The sequence below is a fragment of the Tamandua tetradactyla genome, chromosome 7, assembly GCF_023851605.1.
Source record: "Tamandua tetradactyla isolate mTamTet1 chromosome 7, mTamTet1.pri, whole genome shotgun sequence".
NCBI classification, from domain to species: Eukaryota; Metazoa; Chordata; class Mammalia; order Pilosa; family Myrmecophagidae; genus Tamandua; species Tamandua tetradactyla.
In genome coordinates this window covers 173,677,590-173,684,997 of record NC_135333.1, presented here as the reverse complement: position 1 = coordinate 173,684,997, position 7,408 = coordinate 173,677,590, and positions in this window count along the sequence as shown.

The following is a 7,408-nucleotide window of genomic DNA, read 5'->3' as shown; positions in this document are numbered from 1 at the left end:
CGCTGATTTTTGTGCGTTAACTCTGCACCTTGCAACTTGGCTGAATCTGTGTATCAGTTCTACTAGTTTTCTTGTGGATTATTTGGAATTTTTCATAAGAAGAAGGCAACCCAGGTATCCATCTACAGATGAATGAATAAACAAAATGTGATACATACATATATTGTAATATTTTCAGTTGCAAAAAGGAATGAAGTTATGACACACGCTACGACAGGGCTGACCTGTGAAGATGCCATGTTGAGTGAAAGAAGCCAGACACAAAAAGACAAATAGGATATGATTCCTCTTTTATGAGATGCCTAGAATATGCAAATCCATTGAGACAGAAAGTAGATTAGAAGTTGTCAGGGGCAGGGGGTGGGAGGCGTGGGGAGTTGTTTGGTGGGTGCAGAGGTTCTGGTTGTGCTGATGAAACATTTTGGTATGGACGGCATGCAATTGTGAGTGTAACTAACAGCACTGAATTGTACACTTAAAATTATTAAAATGGGATATTTTCAGTTATATATGCATGTTACCATGAAAAAATATTTTAAAAATGACTTTAGCAGATGTTTTGAGCAGTAAAATGTTGGTTAATCTAGCTGCCACAGTGAGAAAGGGACATGGAACAGCAAATGGATTGTAATGGCATGAGACATGTGAATAGCTGAAAATTTAAATTATGTGCTTATAGTTCTATGGAAAGTGGCTTTAGTGTAATACATTGATTTTGCAGAGCTTGACTCAGAGGTTTCCTGGGGTAGACAACTAATAATTACTTAATATATTATCATAGGGCAGTGCCAATGTGATAAAAGTATTTCTTAGATGAATTCTTTATCAAACCTGCTTCTTCAGGTTTTCCCTAAAATAAAGTTTAAAGTTAAATTAAATTTTAAATGAAAAACTGTAGCAATACTTCTTCTGGCTCAGCAGTTCTTAGTATGTATGACCGAGGGAATTCTGGAGGCCTGAGACACCTCCTGAAAGCCTGTGAAGCCCCACCATTTTCATGGTAACACTAAGATACTGTTTGAGTTTTCTACTCTTATTGTCTCATAATTATACAGTGGAGTTTTGCAGAGAATATATGACAGTGATATTATAATGAATTGAATATAAAAGCTAATATGAGAATCCAGCTGAATTCTACTAAACCAGACATTAAAAGGAGTTGTAAAGGATAAAACCATGTGACCGTTTTCACTAATTTTTTTGGGAAATACGATTATTTTTCATAAAAAATATGTTATGTTAACATGTGGGGGGTTTATTAAACTTTTAATTAATTAATATATAAATATTCAAATTTTTCTGTTAAGCTCTAATGCAGTAAATATTGAATATTTTAGAAGAAAAGTAACCTTTTGAAGACATATGTGACAATAATTTTAATTTTGAATATTTAATTTAAACTTGCATGAAAATATAGCCAAAATTTGCATACTTTGAATACAACTACATCTCATTGTCTAGCCCTTCAGATCATTACTGTCAAATGCAAAGTCCATGGAAATCTTAATTATAATAATGTAATTCATGATTGTTCTGAAAAGAAAGAAAAACAAGTTTTATGACTAAATGCCATGTCTCTATTTTGTGCTCATCTGAGCCTCAGCAGCCTATCAACAGGACACCCAGTTACGTGCATCAGCAATTAAATTAATAGATTAATAAGTTAGTTTTAAAGAGAATAGGATATATGCTTTTTTTAGCCATTTATTTAGCTGGTGATCAAAAAGTTTTAAATGACCAAAAGCCCAGCTCCTTCACTCATTTGTTGATGTCGCAGATGCTCCTTCAACAGCTGTGATGCACTGAATGCCACTAACGCCCTGCCACTCTGCAGAGTGGCTGCCCAGCTGTCAGAGGCCTGGCCTCAGCCCACCCGCCCCTGCTCTCCTGCCCTAATCGCTGCCCCCCAGGGCCTCTCTGCTGTGCCCAGGGCTGCCCCAGGCATGTGGGCACTACTCCTTCTGACCCTGAGCTGCGGACTCCCCAGGACCCCTCAAGTGGGTGCCCCACCAGAAGGACCGACAGGACTCAGAGGAGCTGCTGTGCTCATGGTCGCAGTTCATGGCAGGGGAAGGTCCAGGGTGGAGCCGGCAAAAGGAAAGGACACCGGGCGAAGGCCAGGTGGGACCAGGCCCAGGCTTCCAGGCCCCCTCCCCGCCGAGCAGCACGCTGTCCCCACGACCGTGTGTGATAACGTGTGTGAGGTGATCCTTCCCAAGAGGGAAGCCTGCTTGAGCCGTGACTTCCTGGGTCTTATTGGGGTCAGTCACGTGGGCCTCACGACTGACCCCAACCACCAGGGTCCAGCCCCGGAAGCAAGAACAGGGCTCAGCATCAGCCACAGCATTAGCAAAGCTGATCAAACTGGCCCAGGGTGGCCGAGGCCCAGCATAGAGAACACTCTTAGCAGGCAGAATATTCCAGAGGCTCGCAGCTCCTTTCTGAGCTAGGGCCAGCCCTGAAGGCAGGTCTTTTTTGAGAGTGTGTGGGCACTGAGGAATCCAGGCCCACTGAGTTAACCCTCTCCTGCACAGCCCACCCAGATCATTTCTGCTTCTTTAGAACACCTTCCCCAACTAGGTCAGAATGCTGCAGTTTGAGCTCTCATAGCACCCTGCACAGAGCACTTCTCCCGGCATCAGCTTTAAAATTGCCTATCCTTCATCTACATTTTAAAGTGTCAACTTCTGTGTGAGACCAAAGGGAGAGATGTTTATTGGGTGCAAAATTTATATTTTGGGTAGTGCATTTCCTAATTTAACTTGTAAGGCTCATATAGTTGAATATCATAAAAGTATATGGAATCTTGAATACAGTGTGAGACTTTGTTGGTTTGTCCAGGTTAGTGTGAAACCCTGATATATCCTAGAGTAATTTGGGCAGTGAATAAAAAGTGTCTGTAAAGTTCCCTTGGGGGACTGGAGAGAAAGGAGGAAATATTCAACTTCCCCATGGAGAATTCCTGATATTCTCACAAGCAGTGGGGGCAACCAAATCAATAGGCTGAACCCTCAATCTTGGGGTTAGCCCCTATCAAACATATCCCCACAAAGGATAGGCTAAGTCTACTTAAAATTAACCCTAAGAATCACTCCTAGAGAACCTCTTCTGTTGCTCAGATGTGGCCTCTCTCTCTAAAGTCAACTCAGCAGGTGAACCCACTGCCTTCCCTCCTACATGGGACATGACTCCCAGGGGTATAAATCTCTCCGGCAATGTGGGAAGAAAACCCAGGATGAGCCAGGACCTGGCATAAAGGGACTGAGAAAGTCTTCTTGACCAAAAGGGGGAAGAGAGAAATGAGGCAAAATAAAGTTTCAGTGGCTGAGAGATTTCAAACAGAGTTGAGAGGTTATCCTGGAGGTTATTCTTATGCATTATATAGATATCCCTTTTTAGTTTATGGTGTATTGGAGAGGCTGGAGGGAAGTGCCTGAAATCGCTGAGCTGTGCTCCAGTGGTCTTGATTATTGAAGATAATTATATAAAGATGTAACTTTTACAGTGTGACTGTGTGATTGTGAAAACCCTGTGTCTGATGCTCCTTTTATCCAAGGTATGGACAGTTGAATAAAAAAAAATGTGGATTAGAAAATAAATAATAGGGGGGACTAAACGTAAAATAAATTGGATAGATTGTAATACTAGTGGTCAGTGAGAGGGAGGGGTAAGGGGTATGGCATTTATGAGTTTTTTCTTTTATTTCTTTTTCTGGAGTGATGCAAATTGTCTAAAAAGTGATCATGGTGATGAATACACAACTATGTGATGATAATGTGAGCCATTCATTGATTATACACCATGTATGGAATGTTTATGTGTGAAGATTTGTCAGTAAAAATATTAAAAGAAAATTGTCTATGCTTAGCATGTGTCTCTCACTAGGTTTTCCCTCCAGGTCTCATTTTGATCACCTCCCAGGCTGGCAGGGCTTGGCCTGGCCCAAAGCAGGGGCTGAATGAATGAATGAACAAAGACATGAAACAATCAGAGCTTGTCAAGGTTTTGTGTTAGAGACTGCCATCACGGAGCACGGTTTTAGATAAGATATTTGGGGAAGTCCTTCAGAGCAGGAGACCAGAAAGATGAAAGCAATCAGACCTACAAAGGATAGAGCGTTCAAGGAGGAGCAGAAGTCAGGAGGTGGGAGAGGCTGGGTTAGTTCTGGGAATGGAGATGGAAGTTGCTGGAGCAGTGAGAGAGAAGGGGGCGTGGCCTAAAGCAGAAGGTGAGTGAGTCTTGTGGGCCACGAGATGGGGTTGGGGTTTATTCTCCGGACAATGGAAAGCCAAGGAAGGCTCCCATGAAGGGAGTGAGGCAAACCTGTCTCTGCAGGTGCTTAAGGAGAGGAAGCTGGGAAGGCTCGCAGCCGAAGCAGGGTGGCCTGGGCAGGAGTCAGTTTCGGGAATCCAGCAGGATGGCCAGCACAGCGGGAAGTGAAGTGGGGTGCCGGCGGGAAAGGACCGGAGTGGGCTGACAGCACACATATTCTGGAGTTAGAACTGCAGAACTTGGTGGAGGAATAGGTTTGGGGTTGAAGAAAAGGAAGGAACCACACAGCTGTGTGTCTGTCCTTGGAGTAAACTTGTGGCAGACAGCGAACCCAGCAAGGCGGGTTTCACACTTCACATCGTCTGCTGATTTTCAAGTGAGATTCCAGAGCGGTTCAACGTGAGTTTTTGAAGCAGAGGCTCCATCTCAGACTTTAGTTTTGAACCCTTCCAGCTTGTGCTTTAGGAACGTATCTTAGTCTGGTTCTGTGGACCAGGAGGGAAGGGCCCGGGGGGAAGTGGCTTATCTGGGAGGTGACACCTAGATCACCCTGGGGGAGAGCAGACAGAGAAGGAGGGGAGGCCCGCGGGGGCAGGCGCACGGGGCAGGCTGTGCCCTGGGCAGCGGGCGCGTCCCCGGGGTCCTTGGAGGGCCCTCCTGGAAGGGTGCTGGGCGCCAGCTCAGGGCTCCCCGCTGCGCGCCAAGGGCCGGGGTCGTGGAGGCCGCTCGCGGACGTGGCTGCACGGAGCAGCTTCCATGGTGCTGCCGGGTGGCCGGCGGGTGCCCTACGTCCAGGGCCACGGCCGCCGGCATCCTGCGCTCTCCCGCCTCAGGGTGGGGGTCCGGGACGGTGGGAGCCCTGCGCGCAGGGAGGCACAGGCCTGCGCTGGCCCCCGAAGCTCCCGGGGCCGCGGGGTCCCCGCTCTGGGCAGGCCGGCCGGGCCCCCCAGGGCCTCTCGGGACGCTCCCGGATGGCACTAGGTCCCCACGCAGGCGCTTCCGTCTCGCTGCTCTTCAAACAAGGGCATTTGCGGCACTCCACGTGCACTCGACACCCATCTGTCTGTCTGTCTGTCCCACCAGCCGCAGAGTCGCTGGTGATGGAAGTTCACCACAGTGGCTCCCTGCACAGGCACCTGTGGTGCCCCACGGTAATGCTCAGACAGGCCCTCGGAGGGGCGGGAGACAGAGCCTCCGTCCAGTGGGGAGGAGGTGAGAGCCAGGCCGGGGGCTGCACGGCAGCCGGTCCCTTGAAGCGAGAGCCCTGCAACACAGCACCTGTAAAAATCAGAGGGAGTAAAGGCAGTTTTTCTAACAAAATGCAAAACAGGCACACCTCAAGGCCAGGTTACATTAAGACAAGCTTTCTAAGTTAGAAAACTGGCATGATTCTTGAAATAAACAGGCAGACTCATTTCATGGTAAGATTAAGAGTAATGTCAAGTCTGGCTTCAGGGGATGTCTCCCCCCTGCTGAGGCATTTGTTCTTCTTATTTTCATTGTGTCTAAACTGTAACTATCCCCCAGACTTCTTATGTTTATAAGAAAGCACAAAGTCCGGTGCAGTGCCTTGCACGCTCAAAGCAATTCAGCCAAGAGCCTCGTCAGGCTCGCACTTCTCAGCAACTCTTTTTCTAGATTGTTGCCTGCAGTTTCATTGCAATTATGATCTTAACCAAGGCTGAATTTAAGTGTTTGTGGCTTATAATTTTCTATTTCCATAGAAGAGATTGTGTTTCATTCTTCTCTAAAACCCAGTGCCATCATATTTCTGGAAACGTTTGTTGAAAATGAATCACTCCTTTACAATGACTAATTCACATTGTTTGTAGTATGTTTACATTTTAAGATAACTGATTTTTTTCCAGGTGACTCAAAAGTGATTTTAGGGTAGGCCACGGTGGCTCAGTGGAAGAGTTCTCGCCTGCCATGCCAGAGACCTGGGTTCGATCCTCGGTGCCTGCCCATGCAAAAAAAAAGGAATTTCCGAATCTTGTATTAGTAAGGTCTCAATCAGAGAAGCAGAACCAATGGGATATACAGATCTCGATATAAATAAACACACAGGGATATAAGGGGATTTGTTATGGGGAATTGGCCTGCACAGTTGTAATTGTGGGGTTAAAGCAGCCTCTCTGGGGCTGTCATCTCTGCACCTGATGAGGAGGTAGCCAGGAGGGGACCCGCCCACAAGCGCCAGTCAGAACTTGGTAAGGGCAGGCTGAACCCAGGTCCCTTCCTGCGTCCTCTGACTGTGCTGTCGGACTCCTAAGGAAGCTGGGCCTCTGCCGGTCCCGGCGCCAAGGAAGCCGAAGGCCCTGCCACCACCCCAGGACGAGAGGAGGCGGCAGATCAGCCCCACCTGGGAGCGGCAGAAGGCTCCCCACCCCGTTCTCCCTGAGGCCCACTCTAATGGAGCCGTCAACAGCGTGGCTTCTGGGAACCCAGCCCAGCCAGTGGCCACATCAGGCCTGCGGACCTCAGGCCACGCAGCCTGCACCTTGGGCCCAGCCCTGGGGGAGCCGGTCATGCACGATGGAGATGGCTTCAGTCTCCCATCACTCAAGGAGGTGGCTGTGGACCTGCGCTCGCCTGTGGACCTGTGCTCTCCCTGGACCTGCGCTCACCTGTGGACCTGCACTCTCCCTGGACCTGCACTCGCCCGTGGACCTGCGCTCTCCCTGGACCTGCACTCGCCCGTGGACCTGCGCTCTCCCTGGACCTGCACTCGCCCATGGACCTGCACTCACCCGTGGACCTGCACTCTCCCTGGACCTGCGCTCTCCCTGGACCTGCACTCGCCCATGGACCTGCACTCACCTGTGGACCTGCACTCTCCCTGGACCTGCACTCGCCCATGGACCTGCACTCACCTGTGGACCTGCACTCTCCCTGGACCTTTGCTCACCCATGGACCTGCACTCGCCCGTGGACCTTTGCTCGCCCGTGGACCTGCGCTCGCCCATGGACCTGCGCTCGCCCGTGGACCTGCGCTCTCCCTGGACCTGCACTCGCCCATGGACCTGCACTCACCTGTGGACCTGCACTCTCCCTGAACCTTTACTCACCCATGGACCTGCACTCGCCCGTGGACCTGTGCTCGCCCGTGGACCTGCGCTCGCCCGTGGACCTGCGC